At 37.8% G+C, this 17,820-nt stretch overlaps 1 long non-coding RNA gene across 1 annotated transcript in view; it reads left to right on the top strand.

The window, feature by feature from the left end:
* The window catches only part of LOC102486579 (uncharacterized), a 41,676-nt gene extending 24,113 nt beyond the window's left edge, over positions 1–17,563 (top strand). Inside the window, exon 3 of the long non-coding RNA XR_334647.2 lies at positions 17,254–17,563. This is a non-coding gene — a long non-coding RNA (uncharacterized LOC102486579). The remainder of the gene's footprint in view (positions 1–17,253) is intronic.
* Positions 17,564–17,820: the final 257 nt, after the last annotated feature.

Raw genomic sequence — 17,820 nt, 5'->3', positions numbered from 1 at the left:
ACACATTATATATGACCGACAATGACGTCCCCCCTTTTTTTTTTTACTCCGTTGTGGTATACTATTTCATAATCTACACAACTTATTGTTAAACATTTTATATTAATTTTGTTTGTATCAATGTAATGCATTTAGAGGTAAATAAATGCCCTAACAACTCAAGATTTGGAGCAAAAAGCTGACATTTCCTTGACGTGCTTCTCTCACCTTTGATTCTGCCTTCTCAGAATACATTCTTTATAACCCTTTAGTTCTTATATTATTCTCTATGCACGTCTCAATAATTAAACTATATAGCAATTTCTTAGTTTCTAACTTGTTGACATTATCTGTTTGTTTCTGGGTTGTGCAGTGCTAGTTTCTGTGCAATATCTGGTATTGTTTTACCTCACAGTAGCAGAACTCTCATTTAACTCTGGATATATTGTCATCTAGATAAAAGATTACATTTTCCGGGCTCTTTTGAAGTTAGTTGTAGCCACGTGACCAATCTTGTGACCGACTAAAAGGGTTTGAGTTTTTCTGACAGTTTCTTAAAATGCAGGCAGGGGAAATTCCATACACAAGAATAATCAGCTAGATAATTCACAATAACCCTATCACTGTAAACAATTAGAAAGGATGAACAACATTTTTAAAAATAAATTAATTTAAGGCATTAGAAATTTAAAAGACAGTTAAAAATGTATGAGGCCTTGGGACCAGCATATGACTTAGTGGCTATGTTGCTGGACTCCCATTTAGTTGACCGTGGTTCGAGTCCCGGACCTGGTGGCTTAAACTCACGCCAGGTGCATTTGCGTGTGTGCCCAGGATCCCGAGAGAAGAATGGAGGAGAAGGGGTTGAGGTGTGGCCATCCCCCCAGGAAGTGATTTCTTGCTTTCTGTCACTTTGTCTCTCTCTGTGTTTATGGCGAGTGCACACGCCTTATAGCAAAAAAAAAAAAAAAAAAAAAAAAAATCCAAAGAAAAAAAAGAGGTATGAGGCCAAGATCCAGAAGAAGGAAACCCAGAAAAGTGAGCACTCATGGTTATAGTCTCCCCATGGGCATGCTTCCAGCAGGGTGTGGCAAGAAACAGATGGCACATTCAAAGGTCCAAAGGTAAAGTCAAAGTGTGCTTTATGATGGGAGTGTTTACAGAACTGAAGGGATGATAAGAAAAAAACAAGAAATGTGCTATAGGTTGGATGTATCCCCCCCAACCCCAAATTAATGTGTGTGGGTGAAAATGTGATCTAATTATGGTATTAAAATGTAAGGCTCGGGGGCAGCCGATGGCATAGAGGATACGTTGCTGGACTCCCACATGGCTGACTGTGGTTCAAATAGTGGGCCAGGAGGCTTGAAACTCACACCTCCCAGTGAGTGTGTGTGTGTGTGCCAAGATCCCAAGAGGTGAACAGAGGAGAAGGGAGTGCATCGTTGCCATCTCCCCTACAGGACAATTTCTGACTTGCCCTCTCACTGTCTTTGTCTCTATCTCTGGCAAGCACATGTTCCCTAAGGCCAAAAAATATTTCAAAATTTAAAAAAAAAAAAAGAGTAAGTCTTTGGGAACAGATTAGCAATTTGATGATTTAATCATTAGATGATTAGTGTGGGGCCTTCATGATTCAGTTCCGATGAGCAGAAGGAATGAAACCGGAACAGTATAGAGAAAAAAATATAGATACAGACCATATTCTGCTTTGCTTAAAGTTCAGATTCCTGCCTTCTTGTGATGACTTTGGACTTCCCAGGCACCATAATGGACTCATTCACCTCTACTTTTAGAAATTCACCCTGTCTCATGCATTTCTGTTGGCGATTCAGTAACAGACTAAGACAAAAAGGAAGGCAAAATTTGGAAGTTTAGAAACAACAGGAAACCACCAGTGTCACTAGGACTATAGGAGTAAGAAGGGGAACAATTACGTAAATTTGGAAAATAGCTTTATCTCAGAAAGATAGAAGAGTGAAAAGTGACCCTAGGGGGAAAATGGAATATAAATTACAGGATACATACAAGTTCCAGAACAATTGTCTTCTAAACTGAGTAGAATTGTGGACACACTTATTGAGTAAAGGAATTAAAATTGGAATTCAAGGCTCTCTAAAGAAAGAGACTCTGGTAGTCTAAGAATGAAGCTGTGAAGAACTGTACTTTAGGAGAAAACATAAATCACAAATATACCAGCCCAAATAGACAATTAGACAAACTGGAGCTTCGATTCATTTCAATTCTCATTGGATTAAAATGATATAGGAGTGTTGGTCACCCTCACAGCCTGTCAGAAACAAAAATTATCTCAAAGAACACAGCATCATCCTACTTCTCAAATTACATTGCAAATTATCTATGTCTAGTATTTTGAAATAAACTAAAGATAAGATTGAGACTCTCAACACAAACAAGACTATTTTTACAAGCCAAATTAAAATTCTAACACTAAAAATAAAAAAAAACTTGTATTAAGATCTCTACCAATAGGTTAATAGCATATTGTACATAACTGAAGAACAAATGAATAAAGTAAAAAGTCAGGAGATAATATCAAAAATACAGAAAAAGCAATGTTGGAGACATGGAAAATCATGAGACACAGGGTGCACACACTAACTTATGTATAATTGGAGTCCAAGAAGACAGAATAGAAGAAACAGAAGAGGAAGGAAAAGGAAGACAAGGAGAAAGGAGAGCAGCTATAGAATGGTGCAGAAGAGAACAAAATTTTCAAGAAATGAAGACTCTTGGTTTCCAAAACTTGCGGAATATGTCAGTTCACAGATGGAATAATTACTAAACCTCCCAAGAAAGATAAATTAAAAGAAAACCAGGCCTTTGGCTAGCATTACAAAATATCTGAACTACAAAGGCAAAGAAAAATAAAAATTATACTAGAAATACCAATAAGAACCAAAAAATCTAAAAAAACCTGAAATGTCATTTTCAAAGTATAGATGGCCCCTGACTTGCAATGCTTCTACTTAAAGTGTTTCAAAATAATAATACGTTCAGTAGAAACTACATTTCCAGTACACAGACAAGCATTCTGTTTTCACTTTTAATAGTGTATTCAATACATTATGTGAGCTATTCAGCACTTTATTACAAAACAGGCTTTGTGTTAGATGATTTTATCCAACTGTAGGCTAATGTAAGCATTCTGAGTATGTTTGAGGTAGTAGAGGCTAAGCTATAATGTTTGGTAAGTTAGAAATATTATATGCATGTTCACCTTACAATGAGTTTATCAGGAAGTAACCCAATTGTGAGTTGAGAAGCATCTACACTTGAATAGAATTTAACTATATAAAAGTACATGGATTAGTCTATAAAAACAACATGAGGGGCCAGCAGGTAGCGTGGTTATTAAGGTGCTGGATTCCCAGATTGTTGATCACAGTTCGAGTCCCAGATCTGGCATCTTGCTTTTTTCCCTTTCTCTCCCTCTCTCTTTCTTTATCTGTCACTCTGGTGAACACACATGTCTTGTAGGAAATCTAAAATAATAATAATAAATATAACTAGATAAATAATTATTAAAAATAAAAGCAATGTGGTATGAAAGAATCCAAATGTGGAATAAATGCTACATGATTTTATTTATAGAAAATTCAAAAATATAAAAAGTTGACCTATAGTTGCGGAAGTGAGAATAGTAGTTATCTTTGGGGAGGATGCCCTGGGAGTTGAGGAGGACATAAAGACTTTTATGGACCTGGTGACATGCTATTTCTTGAGTTCAGTTGTGGCCACTTAGTTGAGTTCCCTTTGTGATAGCATGTTGATCTGTACTCATAATTTGGCATTTTTCTGTATGAGTATTATATTAAATTATGAAATTAAAAAATAAAAATAAAATTATGAAATTAAAAAATAAAAAGCTTCCTGGAATAAAAATATTATTCAATCTCTTACAACCACTTTGAACTTAAGGATCAATATGCTAGAGTAATAGATCAATGACTTAAAAGATCTTTGGGATCCTGACTAGTTGGAATTTCCAGGTAAGTTCTAGATAGTATACCTTCAAAATTCATTTACACAGATGAAAAATATCTCATATTTGTTAAGCTATTAGTGTAGAATAAAGCATGATTGAAGGCAATATACAGGTATTTATAAGGCTAGGAATTAAAAAAAAAAAGCTTTTCATATCCACAACTAGAAACTTGTCCAAATAAATTATGATACATCAAAATATCAAAATAATAGGCAAAATCAAAAATGTTTTCAGCTAATGTTTACCACATATATATATGCAAATTAACTTGAATTAATAATATTGCAGAAGAATATTTAATGACTTAAAATGTTTTATATATGCTTTTAAGTGAAAAATGTAAATTATAAAACAAAATTTATTAAAATGAAAGTATATACTAAAGCTTCATGATGATTGTCCCTGAGTTACAGATTATAGTTAATATATGTTTTCTCACACTTTTATTTTCTTTCTTCTCCTTCTTCTCCTTCTTCTTAACAGTTCACTTGTCCTACATTTAAAATTAGGAGAAAATATGATCACAAAAAACAAGGGGAAAATTATCAAGAGAGACCTTAAGACTAACACAATCACTTTGGGCTCCCTGGTAAAATGAGATAGAAAGCTCAAACACTCCTGTACATCTGCTTGTGTTATTTTATGCAATAATTAAAAAATACCAAGGGAAAACATTTAAATACCTGGAAGCAAAAGCAACCAGAATCTTAAATGCCAGGATAGAAATGCCCAATTAACTTAAAAAAGGAAAAAGAAAAAGGAAAAAAAAAAAAGTGTCCCTGTTGAATTTCATGTTATGATTAGGACAAATGTGACACTTATTGTGTGCCTGTTCTTTGAAAGATATAATGCAGCATTTCAAACTATAAAAACAATGTTAATCCACATTAATTTGCCTAAGTACATGCAGTAAACATCAGCTGAAAACATTAAGAAGAAAAGAACACAAACTTGGTGTTAGGTTCTGAGGGGGAATTTGCACTACAAATATACCTAATCATGTAATTCTCAACATATTTACTAACTTTCTGCTGTGTGCAAGCATTAGGCTAGTCCCTGTGGAAATGCAAAGCTGCCTATATTTTTGCCTTAGACACTTAGGATCTGGTAGAGAAAATTAACACAACTAATCACAGGCAAAGTTCTCTAGGAAGTTATCAGAGAGAAGAGTAAACAGTGTTTAATAGGAGCTAAGAAAAGAGGAAAATGGACTTTGACTTTCTTAATAATCTGAAATAGGAAATTAAATTCTTTTTTTTTTTTTTTGAGAGGTTTTCGCTGTAGGGTGTATGTGCTCACCAGACAGACAGAGAGAGACATAGAGACAGAAAGCGAGAAATCACCCCCTCAGGGGGGATGGTCACACTGCAATCCCCTCTCCTCCATACTCCTCCTGGGATCTTGGGCACGCACGCACATGCACCCGGCGTGAGTTTTAAGCCATCGGGTCCAGGACGCGAACTGTGGTCGATTACGTGGGAGTCCAGCGACATAGCCATTACGCTAACTGCTGGTTCCCAGGAAATTAAATTCTTAAAAGCTATGTCAGCTGATGATTACAAAATGGAACTTGTTAAATGCAGTGTGGAAATATGATGGTAAACTTCCTAAAGAATGTTTGGAAATGGAAACAAAGATGAACAACATAATATTTCATTTATGAGTCAGAGAGCAAGCAGACATATATTTACTTGAAAATAAAATATTAAAAAGCTTTAAGTATGGGTGGGCAAAAATCTAGAAAGCAGCATTGCCCCTATCCTATGGGCTAATAGATAACATGTTAGTTACCACTCAATCTTCAAGACTTAAAGTCAAGATGTTCAGTAAGTGAGGGAGATGATGGAAGCTCAGGAACAGAGAATGAAAGAGATATTTACTTTAGTGAAACTCAACTAGAAAAGAAGATTCCATATTCTCAAGAAAAAAGATAACCACCTGGAAGACATAGGGAAAGTCACTGAAAGTCTCTATAGAATGAAGAACAAGAAACAATAACAAAACCCTACTTAGAGAAAGATAATACTTAAGTAAAAACAGAATCTAAGTATAGTTGAAAGAAAAATTAAGAAGCCCAAGACCATGTGAGGAAGAAAGACAACCAAATAATGGTCTTATGATTCCCTACTAAAATAATGACGAAACTCTGTACCAAAACGTGGTTAATTCCAAAACCGTAGCTTTAATCATTATTAGCTAAATTAGACTGTTATTGAGTCCATCAAATTAAAGACAGAACAAACTCTATCTGTTGTACCTTGGCTGATTGAGCTGGAATTTTTGTTTTTTAAAGACATGTATTCAATAGGATCAAATTCAGTAAAGTTTCAAAGTCAGGTAGTTACCTCCATGAATCAAGTTTTTTGGGTTTTTTTTAAGGATTTTTTCTTTGTTTATTAGGATTTTTGTCATAGGGTGTGTGGGCTCATTACAGAGAGGCTGATGGAGACACACAATCCCTTCCATTATCCTCTTAGGAGTGGGACACACACACACACACATACCTGGCATGTTTTTCTTTTTCCTTTTTATCTTCTTTCTTTATTTTTATAAATTTTACATTCAATCACTGTATATCATTACAGCACATAACACTTTGAATTTTCCTATTCAAAATACACTGTATATTGGCTCAAAGATATTACCGTACATATTATCATCAACAGACAATTTTCCATCTTATGTTTTTTAAATGTTTTGCTTCTTTCTTAAAGCCACCAGGTCTGGGACTCCAACCTCAAAATAAGCGATATGGGATTCAGCGCCTTAACCACCAGGTCCCCTACTGGCTGGCCCAGGATTAAACTCTTTGTTTTTTAAACCATGGTGCCTAATAGTATCTGAAATAGTCTTGCCAATAAGTAGCCACTTATTGAAAGCACCTCAATATCTGTTTGTATCAGGGCCACTTCAGTTCACTGTTGCATGCTCACAGGCTTCGAGCCCCGCAACCTCTTACAAAGGTGTTGGTTGAGAGTAACTTGATTCGTATCATTTTTTTCACATTCACATAATATTTTTTAAGGTTTTTTCCATAAGATGCCTGTGCTCACCAGAGAGACAAAGAGAGATAGTGAGAGGGAAAATCAGAAACAGCCTCACAGGGGGATAGCCACACCACAATCCTTTCTCCACCATTGTTCTCCTGGGATTTGGGGCACACACATACATACAAGCCTGTCATGATTTTTTAGGCCACCGTGTCCAGGACTTGAGCCATGATTGGCCATGTGAAAGCCCAGTACCTTACTCACCACTCTACCTGTTGGTCCCCAAATAACTTTTATTACAATTTTTGTTATAGTTGTTTTATTTTATTTTCAGATGTTGTTGCTAATCTCTTATTGAGACTATTTTATAAAATAAACTTTATCATAGGTATGTATGCATAAGAAAAAAATCATGCCATATATAGGCTTCTGTACTCTCTATGGTTTCAGGTACCCACTGAAGGTCTTAGAACATATCCCCCAGAGATAAGGAAGGACTGTATTACTTTCTGACTAGAAAGACTAGAACTCTGAATCACCAGCTGAATTCTATAACATCTGCCTAATTCTACCTAAAACAGAATTTGGCTGCCCTACAAAGCCTCACATTCCTAGGACCATCAGATGGTTTAGTGGTTACGTCAACTGGATTCCCACATGGCCAACTGCAATCCAAGTCCAGGACCTAGCGGCTTGAAACTCATGCCAGGTGTGTGTCCATGGGTGCCCAAAATCCCAGAGGAGAATAGAAGAGAAGTGACTGTGCCATGGCCAATCCCCCTGGGGGTTGATTTCTAACTTTCTGTCTTTGTGCCAAGTGAACACAAGCACCCTATAGCAAAAATCTCTCAAAACAAACAAATAAACAAACCCTCACATCCCAAATGTCAACCAAGGTCAACTCAAACTATTATTTTAAGGCTTCTTATTTTAGAAAAGTCCTGAAGTACCATCATTCCTTCTGCTTTTGCTCTTCTATATTCTTGTTCTAGTTGCTCAGCTCTGAAACTGATTCAGCATCCTCCTGTGGGGTTCCTGACTATCAGACCTCCAGATGGTTTCCATAGAGTCTTTCCTAGTCATGGCTTGGCTCCCAGAGTCTAAGAGCACTAAAGGTCATAGCAGAGTCTTGCTTGTTTGTAGTTTTTTGCCATAGGGCACATGTGCCCACTGGAGAGAGACAGAGAGAGAAAGAAAGTGAGAAATCAGCCCCTAGGGGGATGATCATGTTGCAGTCCCTTCTCCAAACTCTTCTTGGGATTTTGAGCATGGATACACATGTACTTGGCATGATTTTCAAGCCACTGGATCCTAGAGTTGAACTACAGAGTTGGCATATAGGATCCAGAGCCTTAACCACCATACTACGTGCTATCCACAGTATATTTGGTTTTTGTTGCTGTTGTCCAATAGAGCGTGTGCACTTGCTAGAGAGAGACAGAAAGAAAAAGTAAACAATCGCTTCCCAAGGATGGCCATGCCACAATCCCTTCTCCTTCATTCTTCTCCTTGGATTTTGGATACATGAACCCAGCCTAATTTTCAAGCCACCAGGTCCAGGACTCAAACTGCAGTTGGTCATGTGGGAATCTGTGCTTTTTTTGGAGACGTTTTTACTATAGGATGCATGTGCTTGCCAGAAAGACAGAGAGAGACAGAGAGACAGGAAGCAAGAAATCCCCCCCCCCCCTCCAGGGAGGATAGCCACCTACAATCCCTTCTCCTCCATTCTCCTCTTAGGATCTTGGGCACGCACCCACACGTGCCTGGTATGAGTTTAAACCACTGGTTCTGGGACTTGAACCACGGTTGACTACATGGGAGTCCAGCAACATAGCCATTAGGCCATCTGCTGGTCCCAAGAATCCAGTGCTTTAACCACCACATCACCTGCTGGTTCCTCTCCTAGACTTCTTAACACAACCTTTTGCAACTTAGCAGATAACCAGTGGCCAACACAGATGAGAAAAAAAAAAAAATGAAGTCATTCAACATTTTAACAACTTTATAAGATAAAAACTTACTACTAATTTAATTTCTATTAAACAAGAAGGTATATTTGTATTTAAAAAAAAAGAAAAGAAAAGAAAAACCTGTTACAGGTTTTTTAAGCAGGCATACAACTTGAACTAAAATGAGGAGTCTTTGTCGATTACAGAAGTTGTGCAATTAAAACAGATGCTGAGGACCAGAAGTTAGCGTAATGGCTATGTCCTGGACTCCCATGTAGTCGACGGCACTTCAATTCCTGGACCCAGTGGCTTAAACGCACATGTGTGTGCGTGCCCAAGATCCCGAGAGGAGAATGGAGGAGAAGGGATTGCGGCATGGCCATCCCCACTGGGGGGTGATTTCTCGCTTTCTATCTCTCTGTCTCTCTCTGTCTGTCTGGCTAGCGCACGCGCCCTATAGCAAAAAAAAACTCTCCAAAAAAAAGAAAACAGATGCTGATTTATTTTCAGATGCCAAATCCTGGAGCACCACATTGTTAAAAATGAGACTTAATTCTGGGTGCCAAATTTCCAAATACTAGATAGTAATTTGGTTGAAATGATTAAAAACACCTAGATAGATCAAGAGAATTCTAGAAACAAGCAACTAGTTAACCAGTGTCCCAATTTTGTCATAAGGCCAGTACCTTGGCTGCTTGGGAGCAGATCTCCCGGATGTTGCAGCCTCTTTTGTTACCAAAGCTCAGCCTTTACTTAAACCTCCTCTTGGAAAAAAACAAATAAAACCTCTCCTCTCTGTTTTTGTCCTTTCTGCACCTCAAACACAATGGGTTTCTCATTCTCACTTTGTGTATTATACATGCTATATTCTGATGCTTCCGGTTTTGTTTTTTCTTGTTGTTGTTTTGACCTGTTTATACATTTATTTAGAGGGATCCCTACCCAGAGGGTCTTTACACCAAGATCCTCTCCCCAGCCTTCCAGCCCTCATGAGGATGCCATGGCTGTGCTTTCTGTGTTCCAGCTGACCTGGGATCAGAACCTAGGCCCTTTCTGTACATCTCCAGTATCACCTAGCAGCAACCTACAGCCTGTGCCACTGAGGCTAAGCTGCTTCTGACTTTTAACATCATAAATTCTTTAAAATTTTTATCACGATTGCTTTGAGTTTCTTCTTTAAAAATTAGGCAGGAATTCAGAGATGTCATTTGCTATCAAATACCTTATTTCCTATGAAACACCTAATAATAAAAATAAATCTGTAGGCAGACTCCACTGCTTATTTAAATAACTGGTCAGATTAAGGAAAGCCATTGATTTCATTTTAGGTCTTTACCCCTGAATGTGATTAACTCTTAGGTAATAGCTAGCCAGATTGTCACTGTCATGATCCAGAGTTTTTCATTGCATAATTGTTATTATAGCCAAGGCCATACTTTGCCTGACTTTTGAGGATTTTAAGCTTATGGACAATTAGAATGTATGTCTTTCCACTCAAACCTATCAAACCAAAGGAACATACCTTCATCGATTATAGTAGTAAGAAACTGAGTACAAACGTAAGTCAGACAAGCCTATATTTTCTTTTTTTTAGTTTTTCTTTCTTTTTGAGAAGTTTTTGCTATAGGGTGTGTGTGCTCCCCAGAAAAACAGAGAGAGACAGAGAGACAGAAAGTGAGAAATCACCCCCCAGAGGGGATGGCCACGCTGTCACCCTTCTCCTCCATTCTCATCTCGGGATCTTGGGCATGCACGCACACGTCACCAGCATGAGTTTAAGCCACCCGGTCCAAGACTCGAACCGTGGTTGATTACATGGGAGGTTAGTGACATAGCCATTACGCTAACTGCTGGTTCCAGACAAGCCTGTATTTTCTGAGGAAGTGACCAAGGCAGGTCTCCTGTGTCATCTATTCTACTGTTTACTGTAGATGTAAGATCATGTAGATTTATGTATCAGTCTCCAAAGTGAATTTATTAATGTTCTCTAGCTATCCAAATGTCAGCAGAGAGGAACAAGAGTCACTGTATATGAAAACAAGATTTTTTTTTTTAAAGGGGAAAGGTTTTTGCTATAGAGTGCATGTGCTCGCCAGAAAGACAGAGACAGAGACAGAAAGCGAGAAATCACCCCCTGGGGTGATTAGCACAATCCCTTCTCCTCCATTCTCTTCTCGGGATCTTGGGCATGCACACATATATGTCCTGTGTGCGTTTAAGCCACCGGGTCCAGGATTTGAACCGTGGTTGAGTACATGGGAGTCCAGCAACATAGCCATTATGCCAACTTCTGGTTCCTGAATACAAGATGTTTGTGATACCACAGTCCAGCATCTACAAATAGAAGAGGTTGTAGGGACTCAGAAAAAATTCCCAGGAAGTTAGCTCTATTGATATTAATTTTAAGATAAACACCACAGAAATTCATTTTCACTTCAATCAATTTCTTTTCCTCTGAGGAGGCACAGATCTCTACTAATGTAATCGCTATCTACTAACTGCTCTATGCATTTGGTAAATGCTACCATGTTAAAATATAATATGGGGGAGGAAATACCAAGAACAATTTTATAATCACTTAATCAAGGTTTTCTTATAACCAGTATAAAATGCACCATCTGTAATGCTAGAAAAAGATATAAAAGATAAAGTTATCAGACTATCGGCAGAAGCTATTGCAAATATTGGTATTTGAGAGATTAGAGATGACAAGACTAAGTAATAATACCAGAGTAGAAAATCAACTCTACTCAAAAAGAACAAGAGTACCATCTTCTGTCTTTTTAGTCTTAAAATTCTTAGCCCTGAAGAGTTGATCTGCCTATCTGTCCTTCTCTTCCATTTGTGAGCCGGAGGCAATATGCTTGTAAGAATTTGACTCTGAGAATTATGCATTATGTAATATCCCATCTATAATATAAGGTGAAAATTAAAACATGAGTAGGTAAAGAGTCCACCTTTGACCATTAAGACTTTATTTTTCTAAAATAGTTCTCAGTTTAATAGAAAGCAGAGGAAAAAATATTTACTCCACTATTAGGTTGAAATGAGGAATTATTAATATCTAATCTTTTCTAAGTTTATTTTCATACATTTTATGAGTGAGAGAGCGAGCACTCCCCATGAGGTCCTGATGCTACCGTCTGGCCGCACCTTCACCCAGCCTGGATCCTGGGCATACATGAGTCAGCATACTCAGGGAGCTTTCTGGTCATGAACCGGCAATCTTTCCATTAGGTCTGCCTTGCAAAGTGTCATGTTTTACCTCTTCAAATCTGGCCTCAATATTCAACCATTTTTTTAAACTGTGAAAATGGAAACTTAGTACACATAGTTCAATGTAATAGCCAAAGAATAGCTTTTCTACAGATTTTTGGTTTAAGAGGACAAATTTCTCTGAATTCTGATATGAATGAAAACTCTTTCTCATGTCAGGTACCCCCAAATGCTTTCACAAATCTTTTTGACTTCTCCAAAACCTCCTTCTTATTGTCCTCTCTGGTGGACGATGGCCCTCTATGTGCTCATGGGCATGTAGTTTATGAAAGATGTGGATTTTAAGCACATCTTTCTTTCCTAGCATGTTATGAGAATATTGTCATCAGTAACTCAATACTACCAAAATAAAGCCAAAAGCTGTGTGCCTTGTGAGCATTGAATTTAATGCAGCACGTAACTGAGTTCTTCTGTCAAACCTGATCTGCTAACTCCGAGTGAACTTGGAGGAAAGAAAGGATGACTTGAAGAAAGTTTCAAATATGCACATAATTCATATATATTTCACATAGTAATACTATAGATATTGAAATATATGCAAAGTATTTTAACAGATGTGTAATCCTGACCTGTCTCAGGTCTGGTTGAATGATTGAAAAAGACACAGTATTGTTATAAAATAGAATCAGAGACAGCGATTGTAACTTCTGTACACATAATGCCTATGGGGTGGTAGAAAACTGAGTTATGGTTAAGAAGGGTGTAGGTGTTCTAGTATTTAGGTTTTTATTGTTTATCAGATATGACAAGGACAATAGACAAGGAGAGATGCTTTCCATTGAAAAGACAGTTCATTATATTCACATGATCCCTTCAAGCAATACCACCGAAAGCTGAGGGGAGAAGGCCACTCAGGGAAGCGATGAGATCAGTCAAGAGGGAGAGAGGGGAATGTAGGGGGAGGTCCTTTACTGTTGTTTCCCAGGAAAGGAATGGGAAGTAAAGAATCATCAAGTGTAGGACTGGCCAGATTGAATAATCTCAGTGAGCTCTGCTCTGGGAACTTGGGCTGTCTCTTGTTGCCTGCTACCTGGCTCTGGGTGATTAAGAAAATTAGACAGAGGTCTTGGGGTATAAGAGCTTGATAAAGGAGTCTATTAGGGTTGTGGGCACTTATTTGGTTGGTTTGCCTTTGAAAAGTGTGCTGATGGGCTCACAATAATCCCTAAAATAGACAAGTGGCACTATATCAGATTAAAAAGTTTCTGCACAGCAAAGGGCACAGTAATTAGTGTAAATCAACAACCCTCAGAATGGGAGAATGTTTTTGTAAACTATGCCTCAGATAAGGGACTGATACCCAGGATACACAGGGAACTCAAGCAGCTTATCACCCCAAAAAAATATTAACTCAATTAAAAGATGGGGAAATGAGCTAAACAAAAATCTCTCTAAGGAAGACATATGAACAGCCAAAAAGCATGAGGAAATGGTTAACATCTCTCATCAAAAGGGAGATGCAGATTAAAACCTCAATGAGATACCACCTAACCCCTGTCAGAATGGCCAAGATTAAAAATACAAAAAGTGGTAAGTGTTGGCAGGGTTGTAGTGAAAGGGGAGCTCTCCTCCACTGTTGGTGGGAATGCAAATTGGTCCAACCACTGTAAAAAACAATATGGTAGTTCCTTAAAAATCTACAAATAGAACTACCATTTGATCCAGTAATTCTATTCCTGGGTATCTATCCAAAGGACAGGAGAATGCTCAGTCAGAAAAGCACATGCACATCAATGTTAATCGCAGCATTATTCACGATTGCTAAGACGTGGAACCAACCCAAATGTCTACAAACAGATGAATGGATGGAAAAAGTGTGTCACGTATACTCTACAGAATACTATTTAGCCATAAAAAACACCAAGACCCTGGCATTTGATAGACACAAATCTACAAATAGAACTACCATTTGATCCAGTAATTCTATTCCTGGGTATCTATCCAAAGGACAGGAGAATGCTCAGTCAGAAAAGCACATGCACATCAATGTTAATCGCAGCATTATTCACGATTGCTAAGACGTGGAACCAACCCAAATGTCTACAAACAGATGAATGGATGGAAAAAGTGTGTCACGTATACTCTACAGAATACTATTTAGCCATAAAAAACAACAAGACCCTGGCATTTGATAGAAACTGGTCTAATATAAAAAATCTATTGCTGAGTGAAGCAAGCCAGGCTATGAAAGAAAGATATTGTATGTATCCGCTTAATATATACCAACTATCTGCATTCTATGGTAGAGAATATAAACCGACTATCCACACTGTATGGTAGAGATTGAAATATTGGAGGGCATAAAAACAGTGAAAATTGTTATGGACACTGAAGACAGTGTGGAATAAGGGGGAAGGAGGAAAGAGTATAGAGAAGGATAGAATGAGACCAAATAGGCATGACATTTGCGGGACACAGAAATGGTTTATTACTTGTTGATAATAACATGTATAGTATTTTCAACTGGACTGGTCTGAGAAGTATTTCATATTGGGTAAATTCTCTTTACAAGCCAAATGATATATAGGGATTGAATGTTTTAAAAAAATAATGAGAATAAATAATAATGATAATAATCTGAAAAAAATGAAAAGCTATTTGATGATGTAGATAGTCATGTCTTTGTCTTGACTGATATGCATGGTAATCATGCTGGAAAAAGAAATGTTATACACTGTAAAGGTACATGTGATTAAGTGTAATATAAAAATAATAATAATTTTAAAAAGTGTGCTGATGGGCACTTGTTTACTCTCTTTAGGAATCTATCAATACTTACTCTGGAAGTAGCAGGGCCTCAGAGTTCACAGGCCCTGTTGTAAATGAACCAGAACACAGAAAATGAAAGACGTGGCGAATTCATTAATTCATTGTGTTGTCTGGTAGAATCTCTGGGTGCCAGGAGCCACAAGTTCCTACCATAGCTGTCAGTAATTATCAATGTAATTTTAAAAGGTCACATCTCCAGCCTTTAATTTCACCACTGGTAAAATAAACATTATTCAACTAAATAAATCTTTAATACATTTTAAATATATATTTAGCACTCTTTTGAGTTATAATCATGTGATAAAAGGATATGCCTTATGATATTTTTGGAAGATAATAGGAAAAGACGTTAGATTATAAACCCCTGGGAAATTTAGTCTGATGCAAGAAAATTGGGTTTTAGAATTTTTGGGGGGAGGGTGTTGTTATTGTTGCTTTTTGTTTTTGTTGTTTAGAGAGCACATATATGCACATGAGAGAGAGAGAGAATGAGAGTACCTCTATAGCATTTTGTCATGTTGTGATCTCTCTTCTCCAGCCCTCCAGCTGGTCAGGATTGTGGGCACCCTTGTGCTCATGTTTTCAAGCCAACCAGGGTATCTCAACCTAGACTTACTTCAGTGGTACTGTCTTATTTTTGCTAATTCTGGACACAAGTAAACAGCACCTGCATTTTATCTTCTTATTATTCAGCTTTTATATAGCATCAAGGAAATGGAAAGCTCACTATAAAATTTGTAATCAAGAAATGTAAACAAAACTACAATAACCAGCCAGCCAATAAAGTGTTTTCCAGCAAAATACAAACCTAGATTTGAAATCATAAGATAGAATTTAGAAATGTTGTATCTAACCATATTAGGAAGGCCTTGTAAAACATATATACTTCCGCTATTTCTAAGTTTGGTAATAATCCTTCACTACTCTCTTTGCTCGTAAATGGAAAACCTTCTGACTAGATGATATTCAGCATCTTTATGTTTTAATTAATGTATAAGTACATTTTTAAATGGGAAAGATGGGAAAGTCTTCTCTCTTTGTGTGTGTGTGTGTGTGTGTGTGTGTGTGTGTGTGTGTGTTTAGTTTCAGGGAAAAATAGGTCACAAAACTGTATGTATGGTATTATCGTATTTTTGTAAGAACAAATAAATGTATTTAAATTCCCTCTAAAATATTTAGCCAAATATTGAGGAACCAGCAGTTAGCGTAATGGCTATGTTGCTGGACTCCCATGTAGTCGACCGCGGTTTGCGTCCTGGACTGGGTGACTTAAAACTCACACCGGGCGCATGTGCGTGCGTGCCCAAGATCCCGAGAGGATAATGGAGGAGAAGGGATTGCAGCGTGACCATCCTCCCTGGGGGGTGATTTCTCGCTTTCTGTCTCTCTGTCTCTCTCTGTCTGTCTGGCGAGCACACACACCCAATAGCAAAAGCCTCTCCAAAAAAAAAAAATTTAGCCAAATATTTACAAAGATTATCTTTCAGTCATGATTGTGGGTGATTTTAATTTTCTTGTTTATATATTTTTGTATCTTCTGAATCATTTGCAATGAATGTATATTTATTTTATACTGGGAGAAATGAAAGTTATTTCTATTTTATGGCACATATACTCCTATATCTTTAGGGATTTCTTGTGAAGATACTTTTGAACATTATAAAACTTAGGTCAAATGGAAAATGGTCACTTTCTTGTAGATATATATAGATCACTGTATAGATAATCCTCCCCTCCCTCAGGACCTCAGTCTCTAATTATTAAAACCTCGGGCATATAGGTAATATTTTTTGAGGAAAATTTCAAAAACTAATCTTAGTTCATTGAACATATCATCTCCCAAGTTCATTATGTGGTTGAAAAATGACACAACTTCCCTCCTTTAAAAAGCAGAATATTATCTCGTTGTGCATACAGAACACATATTTAATCTACTCATCTGTTTTTAAAAATTTACGCTCTTTCTGTACCTTAGTCGCTGTGAATAATGCTACAGTAAAAGTGAAAGTGCAGACCCAGCCATAGTGTCTCAGTAGGTAGCATGTCAGACATGATGCTGGTGGTCACATGGTGACTGTGGTTCAGATTTCTAGCCTGGGTGTCCTGAAACATGCTGGGCATGCTCGTAAGTGACCAGGGTCTGATGAATTGAAGGGCCAGAGGAACCCGAATCCTGTGCAGGCAGCTCCTTTCTCTCTATGCCAACAATAATAATAAATAATATGTTATTTATATTAATTAATCAATTAATTAATAATAAACAATATATTGTTTATAGAAATATGTGGCGCGCCCCCGCCCATCGAGTGGCCCAAGATGGCGCTGAGAGGAAGTGCCTTGAGAGCACATGAGGCAAACAACTTTGAGGAAGTACATTACCCGGAAGGCGTGATCACAACCACCCACCAATCCCTCCGCGCCCCTCCGTGCGTGGACAGTGCATGCGACCTATCAGGACTAGTTCCGCATACGTGAACAGTGCCCTGATTGGTGGGGACTCCTATTTAAGGGGACCGGGATGGGAAGAAGGGCGGAAGCAGCTGTACAATAAAGTCCTGATGAGAAGACTGTCTCCTGGTCGTTCCTGACGCGACACTGATGGCTTGCTTTCTCACTTTCCCTCTTTCTCTCTGGTCAAATGAAAATAAATGAATGAATACATATGTTGTGCCCCGGTTGTGAAATTCTCAAAAGACCACCAAGGAGCCAATTCTGATGCAAACACACAAGGGTCGCTTTCATTTGGGCTCGAGCCAGGACTCTCAATGTCACCGACAGAGCAGATTGAAAGATTGGAGTCGAGAGCCCTGGTGTTAGTTGGGCTGGGTTTTTTATGGCTGTTAGT

This window comes from Tupaia chinensis, unplaced genomic scaffold, assembly GCF_000334495.1.
Source record: "Tupaia chinensis unplaced genomic scaffold, TupChi_1.0 Scaffold000257_1, whole genome shotgun sequence".
NCBI lineage: Eukaryota > Metazoa > Chordata > Mammalia > Scandentia > Tupaiidae > Tupaia > Tupaia belangeri.
This window is presented reverse-complemented; position numbering and strand designations above follow the sequence as displayed.